Genomic DNA, 14,094 nt, shown 5'->3' on the forward strand with positions numbered 1-14,094 from the left:
TCAATTAAAAATATCATTTTTCTATTTTAACCCACTTAAAGTGAGCTCCTAGAATGTCAAAATTATGTCCTCCAAAATATATACATATTACATATCTATTCCTGAATAAATACTATACAATACTGTGCCAATTAACAACTGGCAAAGTTCTCTGCATGTAAGTGCCATTTCCGAACTCCAGAAATTAATTTTTAACATGATCTATGTCTAAATTGCCAGTTCACTTCTGGGCCCAGCAAACATTCATCCTTTGCAGAGCAGTGTGTGAGGGAGCTGCTGTTATGGCATCTGAGAAGTGGGTTTCAGCAATTCTATTGCTGTAGCTCTGCTATACTGGCTGTGGATTCTGTGAGAAAGTTTTGGTGTTGACCCGTGACATGAGCCACTGGCTCAATCTAAAGGTTATTCTGGAGAAACTCATGGAAAGAGGCCACAAAGTGACTATGCTGGTGTCTCCACAAAATTTTATCATTGACTACAGCAAGCCTTCCACCATGAACTTAAAGATTCTCCCCATGCCACAGGACAGAAAGGCTAATGAAAACAGACTAAATGACTTTTTAGATCTATCAGTTAACGTCATGCCTTCATTGTCACCTTGGCAGTCAGCAAAATCTGCAAGAATTTTTTTCTTCAAATGAGTGGATATTTAAAACTTGTCTGTGAGAGTGCTGTCAACTGGACAATCTTGAAGAAACTCCAGGACACCAACTACAATGTTATGATTATAGACCCTATGATGCCCTGTGGAGAGCTGATTGCTGAGAGTCTAGGAAACCCTTCTGTATACACACTAAGGCATTCCATGGGTGGCACAATGGAGAAATACTGTGGGCAAATTCCATCCTCACCTTCTTATGCGCCTGTTGACATGGCAGGACTAATATACAAAATGACCTTTCTGCAAAGGGTACAAAATTTAATGCTTTCCATTTTCTTTGACTTCTGGCTCCAACAACATGACACTCAGCTTTGGGACTAGTTTTAAAGTGAAGTCTTAGGTAAGGGACTCTGCTTTTCATTCTAAAGTAGTTATCAGGAAAAGCTAAGGAGGTTTAAAAAAAGTCTAGGAAGATGAAAGGAATATTTTTTTCAAACTGTCTCTTCCCCAAAATCTTCACAATTAATATCAATGAACTGTGGTTCAGTAACTAATTGGGAAAGGGAGGCAAGAAATGTCTTGCTGTGGTTCCGCTTTCTTTACAGTCATCTATCTTGTAGAATACTTCAATACCTAAAATATTGTTACCAAAACAAAATGAAATATAAAACTTGCTAATAAGTATCAATCCAATGAAAGATGTATTTTTTGTCACATGCAGAATATCACAGGTAAGTCTAATACACTGAGCTTTCAGTGGTAAAGGATCTCCCTGCAATGCAGAAGATGCAGGAGATGCAGGTTCAATCCCTGGGTCAGGAAAATACCCTGGAGGAAGAAGTGGCAACCCACATCAGGATTCTTACTAGAAAAATTCCATGCACAGAAAAACCTGTTGGGCTATAGTCCATAGGGTTGCAAAGGTTCAGATACAGCCAAGCAATTGAGTGCAAACACACAGCGAGTTTTCATATGGGAGGACATTGGACTTCTGCTCAGTTCAGTTCAGTCGCTCAGTCGTGTCCAACTCTTTGTGACCCCATGGACTGCAGCACACCAGGCCTCCCTGTCCATCACCAACTCCCAGAGTTAACTCAAACTCATGTCCATTGAGTTGGGGATGCCATTCAACCATCTCATCCTCTGTTGTCCCCTTCTCCTCCCACCTTCAAGCTTTCCCAGCATCAGGGTCTTTTCCAATGGGTCAATTCTTCACTTCAGGTGGCCAAAGTGTTGGAGTTTCAGCTTCAACTTCAGTCTTTTCAATGAACATTCAAGACTGATTTCCTGTAGGATGGGCTAGTGGGATCTCCTTGCAGTCCTAGGGACTGCTCAGTAAAGGGAGTGTAATGTTTGTTAAATGAGGAAGATAATCTCCTTACCTGACTCCAGTAATAAACTGAAACCTGAGCTATTTTAGCAACAGGATTAAATTTGTTATTTGAATTTTTCTCTACAATTTTTGAAGATCACACATTATTAGAATTAAAATTTATACCACCATTCTGTTGGACCAGAGTACCCTGTATTTCTATGTCTCTCTTAAATTTGGGATGAAAATTTAGTAAGTCCTATGTGAACTGCTTCATCATCGCTGGTCATATTGAAAAGTTTCCAGTATGTTATACTTCTTGTGTGCATGCTCAGTCATTTTAGTCGTGTCTGACTCTTTGCAACCCTATGGACTGTAGCCCACAGGCTTCTCTGTCCATGGGATTCTCCTGGCAAGAGTACTGGAGTGGGTTTTCATGCCCTCCTCCAGGGGATATTCCCAACCCAGGAATAAAACCCATGTCTCCTGCACCTCCTGCTTTGTAAGTGGATTCTTTATTTACCCACTGAACCACCTGGGAAGCCTGTTATACTTCTTAGGAGAGTATGATACAGAAACCTAAAAAATTAAGTATAAACTTAAAAGAGTTTATAGCTCTAAATGTTAAAAAGAGCACATTTTTCACTACACTAGTTACATATATTCTATTTGCAATTGTTTGCCTTTCCTGATAAAGAATCATTTTCTTTTGCAATTTTCACATATCTAGCTCATATCTGATTCCATCAACTGAGGCTGGGTTTCATTCCAATTTTTTTTTTTTTTTACTAAAGTATAGTTCATTTACAAGGTTGTGTTAATTTCTGCTGTATAGCCAAATGATTCAGTTTTGCATAGTATACATTATTTGTCTTCTTTTTCATTATAATTTATCTTACAATATTGAATATATTTCCCTGTGCTTTACAGGGCTTCCCTTGTAGCTCAGTCGGTAAAGAATCTGCTTGTAGTGCAGGAGACTTGGGTTCGATCCCTGGGTTGGTAAGATCCCCTGTAGAAGGAAATGGCAACCCACTCCAGTATCCTTGCCTGGAAAATCTCATGGACAGAGGAACCTGGTGGGCTGCAGTCTATGGGATCGCGAAGAGTTGGGCATGATTGAGCTAGCTAACACTTACTTACTTTGCTGTTTATCCATTCTATATAAAATAGTGTACCTCTGCTAACCCAGAACTCCCAGTCTATCCCTCCCACACCTATCCCGCCATTGAACCACAAGTCTGCTCTCTCTGTGAATGTTTCTGTTTCATAGATAGGTTCATTTGCATCATACTTTAGATTCTGCATATAAGTGGTATCATATGGTGTTCGTGTTTTTCTTTCTGACTCACTTCACTTAGTATGATAATCTGTAGTCATATTCATATTGCTGCAAATGGCATTATTTTATTCTTTTTTATTATGACTGAGTAGTATTCCATTGTATATAGGTACCACATCTTTTTCATCCATTCATCTGTTGATGGACATTTAGGTTTTTCCATGAACTGGCTATTGTGAATAGTGCTCTATGGATATAGGGGTGCATGTATGTTTTTGAATTATAATTTTCTCCCATTTATCCCCAGGAATAGGATTGATGAATCATATGATAATTCTATTTTTAGGTTTTTGAGGAACTTCTATACTGTTTTCCACAGCTGCACCAACTTACATTCCTACCAAGAGTGTAGGAAGTTTCCTTTTCCCCCACACCCTATTCAGCACTTTTTATCACTCCAAATATTTTTGAGGGTCATGAAGAAACGTGAACTAACAAAAGATCCTATTGGATATTAGAAATAATAACTAATTTAACTTCCTTAATGTAGTAGTTTTTTAAGGCTGCTATAGTGAGTAAAGTCGCTCAGTCCTGTTCGACTCTTTGTGACCCCGTGGACTGTAGCCCACCAGGCTCCTCTGTCCATGGGATTCTCCAGCAAGGATACTGGAGTGGGTTGCCATTTCCTTCTCCAGGGGATCTTCCCACCCCAGGGACTGAACCCGGGTCTCCCGCATTGCGGGCAGATGCTTTAACCTCTGAGCCACCAGGGAAGCCCTTAGGGCTGCTCTAACTAAATCTAAAAGACTGGGTGGTATAGGAAGAAATTCAGTGTCTCGCAGACCCAGAAGCTAGAAGTTAAAGAACAAAGTGCTGTCAGAGCTGCTTTCCCTGGAGCCTGCCTGTCTGCCTTGTAGGTGTGCACCGTGCTGTGTTCTCGCGTAGCCTTTCCTTTAAATGTGCACACCCTTTGAGTCTCTATGTCTTATAAGGTGACCTGTCATATTGGATTAGGAGTCATTCTTATGGACTTATTTAACTTTAATTCTCTCTTTAAAAATAAGTGCTGGTCTTCCCTGGTGGCTCAGATGGTAAAGAGTCGGCCTGCAATGCAAGAGTCCTGGGTTTGATCCTTGGGTAGGGAAGATCCCCTGGAGAAGGGAATGGGCAACTCATTCCAGTATTCTTGCCTGGAGAATTCCATGGACAGAGGAACCTAGTGGGCTACAGTCCACGGGGTCACATAGAGTCAGACACGACTGAGTGACTAACACACACACCTCCTTAAAGGACCTACCTTCAAATACTCTCAGACTTCAGTACATGAATATTAGAGGAACATAATTCAGTCCATAATTTTGATTTTTAATAGATATATTGTTTAATAGAGCTAAGATTTAAAAAATAAAAAGCACTTAAAAATCATTAGCCTTACACATGATTTTGAATTTGCACTGCATTTATTTCACAATAAATAATTTAACAACCAATAAACACTTCCTGGTATAGACAGTGAGTTAAGCTCTATGAATTCAACGTAAATAAGACCAGGGCCTTGACCTCAATTCTTCTTTCAGAAATACATGTAAAACATAGAATTAGGAATATAGTCTGATAATTAGAGATGCTGTCCTAGTTCCAATCAATAATTTTGTGGGATATTTGTTGTATTACTCATTAATATAGGGAAGGTATATGATTCCGTATGGATACATATTATGAAACAAATATAGTTCTTAGCAACAATTGGAAAATTTCAACTCTATTATCTTTAACAGATCTTTCTTTTACTGTAAGCACTGTGCTTCCCTGATAGCACAGCAGTAAAGAATCCACCTACAATGCTGGAAACCCAGGCTCGATTCCTGGGTTGGGAAGATCCCCTGAAGAAGGGAATGGCAATCCACCCCAGTAATCTTTCTTGGAGAATTTCATAGACAGAGGAGTCTGGAGGGTCACAGTCCATGGGGTCACAAAGAGGCAGACATGACTGAGCAACTAACACTTTCACACTGTCATTGATTTTCATTGCTATACTCTATCATGTTCTTTATTAAGCATTTCTGAATGCACTATGAGTATCATTTCATTGGTAAACATAGCTAATAGAAATTGCTAAAAAAATTGAATAGAACAAAAGCATATATAATGAATGATAATTGGCTTCATGTTTTTCTTATACAAGAAGTTTTAACTTTTCTTGTCTTTTCATCAAGATATTGTCTAAATATTATTAAACATGTATATATATTCTTTTTTTTTTTTTTACCAATAAGGATAATGACTAATCATCTTTATCTTTTCACTTAATATGGATTTGACAAATTTACTCACAACATATTAAAATCTACATTATTCTTTAAATTGATGCAGTAATATTCATATGAATGGATATAACAGATCATTGAACTGGTCCAATGTGAAAGCCATAGTTAAAATTTTCTAGCTCTGGTGTTACAAAAAAAACTGTTACCCTAAACTCATTGTACTTCTATCTCAGCCACAATGCCCTCTAAAATTTTTGAACCATTTAGCTCTTATCCTCAGAACTTTACATATGTGTGTTAGTCACTTAGTTGTGTTCAACTCTATGCGACAACATGAACTGTGGCCCACCAGGCACCTATGTTCACGCAATTCTCCAGAAAAGAACACTGGAATGGGTTGCCATTCCCTTCTCAGGGGATCTTCCCAACCCAGGGATTGAACTCCCATCTCTTGCATTGCACGCAGACTCTTTACCATTTGAGCCACCAGGGAAGCCTGATTATTTCATTTTCTTATGGGCTATTTATCTTTTTGATCTCTAACTGGTCTGGTCTGGCATTTAGGGATTTTAAAGCCTTTTTTTAATGATATGTATTACAAACATCTTTTTAACTCATTAATTGACTTTGAAATTGTAATTAATTTATACCAACATAAAATATTTTATAAAATTTTAAAGTTTTATATATGTGTTTCAGATTTTAGAAATATCAAACCAATACAAAGTGAATAAATACAAGTATATAGTTAAAATAAACGATGAAATAAACTTCTGTATGTCCTATAAACAAGTTAAGAAATAAATTGTTGCCAGTTTCTTAAGAACACCTTTCTTCCAAAAGAAACTACAAATCTGAATTTCATGAACATTTTCTTAGAAATTTTATATCTATCATTATATGTGACTTCCTCAACACTCTACTGTTTAGATTTTCTAAAATACTATACAAATAGAATCATAGATGTGCTAGTTATGCTGAATACTCTTAAAGATGCAATCATGTGTTTTCTTATTTTTTTAAGCTCTACGGATAGTGTTCTGTTGTGTGATTATACCATGACATTCTGTGGATGGACAACTATTTATAATATTTTATATAACATGACTATTATAAATATTCCTGTACATGTACTCTGTTGTAGAAGAGAAATAGTACTAATAGGATATAAACTGTATATCTATATCTATATTTCCCCCACTAGGTAATTTTCGAGTTTTCTCCAAAGAAATTGTACTTCCACCAAGTCTATACAGATTTTTGCCTTAGCCAACACAGCATTTTGGTCCTCATTGTGCCAAATCATTACTTTTAGCATATTATTGAATGAGTTTTAGTAACAGTCATCTTGAGGAATAATTGACATACCATAAAATTCCCCCATGCACCATGATATTTACTATGTTTACAAAGTTCAACCATTGTCTCCATGTTCTAATTCCGTAATCCCCCCAAGAAATGATTTTTTTTAAGTTTTGTTAGTGAGATGGGTCTGAAATGGCATCTTAGGTTTTATTTAGATTCCCTTGGTTATTCCGGAGATTGAGTAAATTTTTATACAAGGCTTTAGCCAGTTCATGGGCCACTTCAAGGTCCAGAGCTGGTATTGAGGTCTGGACGTTTATTACTCAACATGGAGGTGGGAATGACTCTCCTTGTGTGCCTTGGCACGTGGTGTTGGTGATACAATCAAAAAGAAACAGCCTGTACCTGAGTTCTCAGAGATACAGAGATTTTTGCCATGTCTGCAGTCAGGAACACACTCTTTGGGTCTGTAACCTTATTGCAAACTTCCCTTCTCAAATGTCATTTTCTGTTTTGGAGTGCACTCAAATTTCACAATCTCCTATCTGGATCCCAGAGCTCCTACAAAGATACATGCATCTGTGGATAAACACCGAATCATTGCTGGGGAGAGTACCTAAGACACATCTTATTTGGTCATCCTGCTCAAAATATTTGGAAGGGTAATACTCCCTCCCCTTGTATTTCTTCTGGAGTACCTTGATTATTCTTAGTTTTTTGCCCTTTTATTATGGATTTTAAAAATTAAAAGCAAAATTCTACAAAAATCATCAAATTTCATGAAGCTTGGGGTTTTGAATTTTTAGTAAGAATTACAAGGAATCTGTATACTGATTTGAAGAGAATGGCCATCTTTATGATTTTTGATTTCCTATCAATGAATGTGATAGCTCTTTATTTTACTATAATGAATTTCAGTAAGACATTATAATTCTAATTATATAAAGTTTGTATATCTTTTTTATAACTATTCAGGATTATAACTCAAAGTATACATTTTAGTTATATTTTCTTTTATTTATACACAAAAATTGCAGTTGTCATTTCATCTTTTTTGTATTCATTGAAATGACAGACTCTCACATTTATTCTAATAACAAATCTGTATATTCTTTTGGAATAAACAGAGAATTTCAGATTATCTAAATAGACACTCAAGAGCAAAAACTCAGGATGGGAAATCACCACAGGAACCAGTGCCTGGGTAGGAACACCTGAAATGTAATTGATGAATTGCTGGAGATTCACTGTGGATAATTCTGAGAGAAAAATCCAATGGGATCCAGTCATATGGGGGTCCCCAAAATATAGTAAGTTTTACTTCCAGGAACTCAATCAATTTTCCATATTAAATATCAGGAAAAAATCTCTTGCTTTCAGTGAAGGGAGGCAGAAAGGAAGTATTCTGAAAGAAGATGTTCTTTCAGAATAGCTGTTCTTACCAACACTGTTCTTAGCAACAAGGTCTGTCCTCAGGGTAAACTAGTTAATGGGTGCACAATGTGCTGGGGGTATTATCAGAGCCTAACTGACCTGGGGCAAGAGAAACACCCTACTCCAGACCCCTCTAGACTACTTCATGGAAAAAGGATATCTTAACTCCAGACCATCCTGCTCCATATAAAGTGGGGGAAAAAAAAAATGAGAAATAGTTGTGAAGAGTCCAGAGGCTTAGACTCAGTAAAATACTGATACCAATCTTAGGACTCTAGAATGCTTCTCTCCCCAATTAACCACCACATTTTAAAAAATCCATTTACAATTCTACCCAGTACATCATGTCTGGGTATCAAGAAAAAGTTACAGGGCACATCAAAAGGCAAAAACACATTTTGAGTAGACAGAGCAATCATCAGAACCAGAGATGCCAAGGATGTTGTAATTATCAAAGCAAGGATTTGAAACAACTCTGAGTAATATGCTAAGAGCTCTAATGGATAAAGTAGGTAGTATGTAAGAATAGATGACCTGTATAAGCAGAGACATGCAAATCCTGAGAAAAACCAAAAAAGAGATAAATACATTGTAACAAAAATAAATTCAAGAATGAAATTATACTAATTCTATATAGTCATTTTTAAAGGATAGAAGTGGAGGGAATACTTTCTAACACATTTTATGAGAATTGTTGTTTTTGTTTAGTTGCTAAAAGCTGTCCGTTTCTTTTGTAACTCCATGGACTGTAGCTTCCCAGTCTCCTCTGTTCATGTGATTTTCCAGGCAAGGATACTGGAGTGGGTAGCCATGTCCTCCTCCAGGAAAATCTTCCTGACCTAGGGACTGAACCCATGTCTCTTACATCTCTTGCATTAGTAGGTGGGTTCTTTACCACTAGCACCACCTGGAAGGCCTTAGTGCCCATTAATCAATTATTTATATAATTCTCCACTGTGTTCATAACTCGTTTTGTGTGATATAATTCTAGGAAAAAGATTGGCAGTAAATTTTAATTCCATATTTTTGCTTTACCAGTCCTCAGTATGACATTTAGAATTTCTTAGAAATTATATAACAAATTTTGCACACTTTTGCACAATTTTGTTCTTTTCACATTTGATTGACTTTGCATTTCACACTGTGCATAACTGTTTCAAATAGAGAATTCTAGTGAACACTTTAAGCTTGGTCTTTCTTAAAATGTGGTCTACAGTTTCAATCAATAACTTTACCTAAGGACTTAGTAATCAAGGCATGATGTCACACACATGGAATAAGCCATGAAAAGAACATAAACATATTGGTAAGAAAACTGAGTCAGTGCTCTCACCCAATCTCTGACATTTTCAAGCTCAATATCCTTGGAAATTGCCTCTTTACTATCAAATTAAACCATTGCCTATGTTACTTCAGACATATATCCAAACACTACAAAGTAGTAACATTCTAAAAACAGGCTATCCACCCTAGGGAAAGTTTGATCACCAGTTTTGAAGAGAACCCTTAAGAAAGGAGCATTCAATTTTCTTTACTTAGATGTAAAACAAGTTTTCTGTGTATATAAGTGATTGACTGGATACTTGCACATACATTTTTTTCCTCCATAAGTCTCTAAAATGAATACTTGGAATTTGTCTCTTTCAAAAAACATCATTGAGAGATAACACTCAAATAAGTGTTAAGTGTATAAGTGTATTAGGTATAAGTTACTCAGTGATTTCCTACTGAGAAAACGATGGCAAATCAATGAAGTGATATTTGATTCAGCAAGATAAGGCAAGCTGATATTTGTGAGATTCTTCAACAGTGAAAGTGAACAAGAAGCAGTGAAAGCTGAAACAAGAGGAAAAGTAGAAAGAGAGATTGAATGAAAATTAAAAAAAACCACTGAGCGCTGACTTGGTGTTAATAAGCTAGAACTACTCTGTCTATGCGAAAGCCTTCGACTGTGTGAATCACAATAAACTGTGGAAAATTTTGAAAGAGATGGGAGTACCAGACCACCTGACCTGCCTCTTGAGAAACCTATATGCAGATCAGGAAGCAACAGTTAGAACTGGACATGGAACAACAGACTGGTTCCAAATAGGAAAAGGAGTACATCAAGGCTGTATATTGCCACCCTGCTTATTTAACTTATATGCAGAGTACATCATGAGAAACGCTGGGCTGGAGGAAGCACAAGCTGGAATCAAGATCACTGGGAGAAATATCAATAACCTCAGATACGCAGATGACACCACCCTTATGGCAGAGAGTGAAGAGGAACTAAAAAGCCTCTTGATTAAAATGAAAAGAGGAGAGGGAAAAATTTGGCTTAAAGCTTAACATTCAGAAAACTAAGATCATGGCATCTGGTCCCATCACTTCACGGGAAATAGATGGGGAGACAGTGGAAACAGTGTCAGACTTTATTTTTGGGGGCTCCAAAATCACTGCAGATGGTGACTGCAGCCATGAAATTCAAAGACGCTTACTCCTTGGAAGGAAAGTTATGACCATCCTAGATAGCATATTAAAAAGCAGAGACATTACTTTATCAACAAAGGTCCATCTGGTCAAGGCTATGGTTTTTCCAGTGGTCATGTATGGATGTGAGAGTTGGACTGTGAAGAAAGCTGAGCACTGAAGTATTGATGCTTTTGAACTGTGGTGTTGGAGAACACTCTTGAGTCCCTTGGACTGCAAGGAGATCCAACCAGTCCATCCTAAAGGAGATCAATCCTGGGTGTTCATTGGAAGGACTGATGCTGAAGCTGAAACTCCAGTACTTTGGCCACCTGATGTGAAGAGTTGACTCACTGGAAAAGACTCTGATGCTGGGAGGGGTTGGGGGCAGGAGGAGAAGGGGACGACAGAGGATGAGAAGGCTGGATGGCATCACCGGCTCGATGGGTATGAGTTTGAGTAAACTCCGGGAGTTGGTGTTGGACAGGGAGGCCTGGCATTCTGCGATTCAAGGGGTCGCAAAGAGTCGGACACGACTGAGCAACTGAACTGAACTGAACTCTGTCATCTGTATTCAACTGGGGAGAAACAATGGGTATTAAATCCACAAGTACTTGGAGTTGTGGTTAAAATTTCTGATTGAATTTATCTCCTGAAAGAACTTATTTTTGTCAAAGAATTGCATTTTTATTTGATTTTGTTGAATTTATTTTTATTTTGCACATTACTGTTCTTTCACTACCCAAACATTCTTTCTGCCTCCTTCCCACCTCCCACCCTTCATCTTCTATCTTTTTTCCTTTGTTCCTTCCCTCCCTGATTCCCTTCTTCCTTATTCCTTTACATTTCCTCTCCTTTTAACATTTAGATGTGATAAGAAATCTAGAGAAACCACATTTATTGTTTTCCCCTGTAGAACATCAGAAAATCAATGTTGCAATTTTCCCCCAGCAAGTATGTATGCTAATGACTTGGAGCAAACTTTATTTTCTCCAGGAAGACCCACTTTGCTATGTGAGACCATGGGAAAAGCAGAAATTTGGCTCATCAGGACCTATTGGGATTTTTAATTTCCTCGCCCATACTTACTGAAATTTGAGTTTGTAGGAGGTTTGCATTGTAAATCTGCCAAACCATTACCTAAGGTAAATCTATTACAGTAAAGGGATTATTTTTGTGTCTTGTATGATAAAATCTTTATTGTCCTTTAAAGCTTATGTATCAATAAGAGATATGCTGTGGAATGTCTTCAGTTTACTACTCCAAATATATTTTCAAAACTAATGGGGTCTCGTATGAATGAGGTTGCCTTTTTCCCCCCTTTACAGTGATATTTAAGCAGAAGAATGAAGCCTTCCAAGTGACATGTTAAAAAATATAAGTGTGTTCATATATTTACAGATATTAGATTGAGAGAACCTTGGAAATCACTAAGGAGCCCACTGTAGTCTTCCTAAGAAGCATGATGGACTTATGAATAGGGGTATTTATTATGATCAGCTGAGTGATAAGTTGCTTTAATGAGTCTTGAGCAGACTCTTGCTACAGACTTTGGTCAAGAAGAAGAAGTTAAGTGTTGCTGAAGACATGAAATCAGACAGGGCTTCTTGGAGAGCAATCGACTTTACTCAACCAGGAAAGAGTTGAAAAAAGTTTTCTGATATGACAATGATTTCAATTTCAAATGCACCTTAAGATGTGAAAAGAATTTTCTGGTGAAGATTTCTAGAAACTGTCTGGTTAATACAAAGTTTCAGTCTCATCAGAGAGCATAAGAAATAAATTGGGAGTCATCAACATAAATTAGAAACCATAAAACTGAGAAAACTAAACGTTGAATTGGTTCTTTATGACCATAATATCTGGGTATTTTGGGATGAAAAAGAAAATAATGTATCCATGTTTCAGTGTTACTAAAGAATAAATATGAGCTGCCAGAAATATTGGAAGGAAACAATATTTAGAAGTAAAATGAAATAAGATGTAAACTTAGAAAGAATATTGTACTATATTAATAGGAAGTGAGGAGACAGATATTCATTAACCTGGGTGTAGGTAAATGATCTGATAAAGAATTTGCCCATGATATGGGAAACCCCAGTTCAATTCCTGGGTCTGGAATATCCCCTGGAGCAGAGATAGGCTCCAGTATTCTTGAGTTTCCCTGGTGGCTCAGATGCTGAAGAATTTGCCTGCAATGTGGGAGATGTGGGTTCAAACCATGAGTTGGGAAAATCCCCTGGAGGAGGACATGGCAACCCATTCCAGTATTATTGCATGGAGAATCCTCATGGACAGAGGAGACTGGTGGGCTCCAGTCCATGGGGTCACAAAGTCGCTCCCACGAGTGAATAGCTAAGCGCAGCACAGCACAAGTCAATGAGCATAATCTCCGTAGGAGATAGCAGGTTATGAGGTATTCCCAGCAGAGTTCCTGATTTCTGTTAAGGCTAACATTGATACTGAAGTTTAAATTTTCACTTCATTTGGAGGAGAACAGATGCATATATGTGTGTGGCTGAGTCCCTTTTTGCCCACCTGAAAATATAAAAATATTGTTGGTCTGCGATACTGCAATATAAAATAAGACATTAAAAATTGTTTTAAATTAAATTTGTTAATTACAAATTGGCACTTACCAAGAGCATTGCCAATGACTGAATAACAAGGCATTTGCCGTCTGCCTCCATTGAGATTGAACCCCATGCTGCTATAGCTGTTGACCTTCAACAACCCCCGAGGGAGTTCAGGGTGGAGTGAGGCACTCGGTGCTCCAGGGAATCTGGTGGGACAGGTCTTTAGATAGTTGGATGTTTTTAGGGACAGATTTTATGATTTCAATCCTTACATCTCCTCATATCTAGAGAAGCACTAAATCCCTTCATGGTGACATCAGACCCTCATGACTAACAAAAAATCTTTTGTAAATTGAGAGCTTCATGATATTGAACCCCACCCCCCCCCACCCCGCCTTCACCAAAACCTTATATATTGACTTTCCCCCACTGCTGCTTTGGAGCAGTCTCACAGAGCTATCTGAGATGCTGCCTCCTGGGCTGCAGTCCTCATTTTGCCCCAAATAAAACTTAACTCATAACTCTTAAGTTGTACATCTTTTTTCAGTAGACAAATTTCACTTCAGGATTCTGAATAAGTTTTCATGCCAATCAAGTTATAGCTGAAGACAAGCTCTGTTGAATGTTATTACTGGCGATAATAATACATTATCTAAAATAGTTAAAAGAACAGAAAGAGGCGTGATACATTCCATGGCTCACCAGATAATACCATGCCATGCTATTATGTTTATCCTCCCACCCCCAACTTTTCACATGCAATTTCAGAAAAATAACAGACACGTTTTATAAGAGGGGGAAATGATTCTATTCCAAACCCAATTATTAATATAGATACTTGGGTAATATGAATACCAATCATGGCT

At 37.6% G+C, this 14,094-nt stretch overlaps 1 pseudogene; it reads left to right on the forward strand.

The window, feature by feature from the left end:
• Positions 1-281: 281 nt before the first annotated feature.
• LOC136152739 (UDP-glucuronosyltransferase 2A3-like) overlaps positions 282-14,094 on the forward strand; it is a 34,601-nt pseudogene continuing 20,788 nt past the window's right edge.

Source organism: Muntiacus reevesi, chromosome 22 (genome assembly GCF_963930625.1).
Source record: "Muntiacus reevesi chromosome 22, mMunRee1.1, whole genome shotgun sequence".
NCBI lineage: Eukaryota > Metazoa > Chordata > Mammalia > Artiodactyla > Cervidae > Muntiacus > Muntiacus reevesi.